The following is a 790-nucleotide window of genomic DNA, read 5'->3' on the forward strand; positions in this document are numbered from 1 at the left end:
CCAATTCTACCTTACAAATCCAGCTAGACCAGAGCATGTACACAGATACAGATAAGAGCTGGAAACACAGGGAATCCAGGACAGATAAACCCCTCAGGACCAACAATGAGAGTAGCCATATCAATAGGGTAAGGGGAAGGTGGGGGGAGAAAGGAGGAACCGATCATAGTGGTCTACCTATAACCGTCTCCCTCGGGAAAGGACAACAGAAACGTTGGTGAAGGGAGACATCGGTCAGTGTTAAGACATGAAAAAAAAAAAAAAGATAAATTATTCAGGGTTCTTGAGGGAGGGAGGGTGGAAAATGAGGACCTGATACCAAGGGCTCGAGCAGAAAGAACATGTTTTGAAAAGTATGGCAACAAATGTACAAATGTGCTTGGCACAATGGATGGATGGATGTATTGTGATAAGAGCTGTATGAGCCCCCAATAAATTAATTAAAAAAAACATTTTTTTTTATCATTTTATGGGAGCTCTTACAGATATAACATTCCATAGTTCAATCACATCAAACAGTATTGTACAATTGCAACCACAATCAATTTCAAAACATTTTCTTTCTTTTTTAACTCCTTGATTCCTGCTCCCCCTTATCCCCTCCCTCCCCCACCATATCCCCCAGGAACCCTTATTTAATTTTTTGCCATATCTTACACATCCAATCTATGCATTCATATACAATTCTGTTGTTCGATCCCATCAAGTGGGGTTAGACAGTCATCAATGCTATGAGCTCCCTATTCCTCCCTCCCCCCTCTTCCCATCCCCTCAGGGAACTGGTCTCCTG

This window comes from Echinops telfairi, unplaced genomic scaffold, assembly GCF_000313985.2.
Source record: "Echinops telfairi isolate 266 unplaced genomic scaffold, ASM31398v2 ScPeMD7_60;HRSCAF=208, whole genome shotgun sequence".
NCBI classification, from domain to species: domain Eukaryota; kingdom Metazoa; phylum Chordata; class Mammalia; order Afrosoricida; family Tenrecidae; genus Echinops; species Echinops telfairi.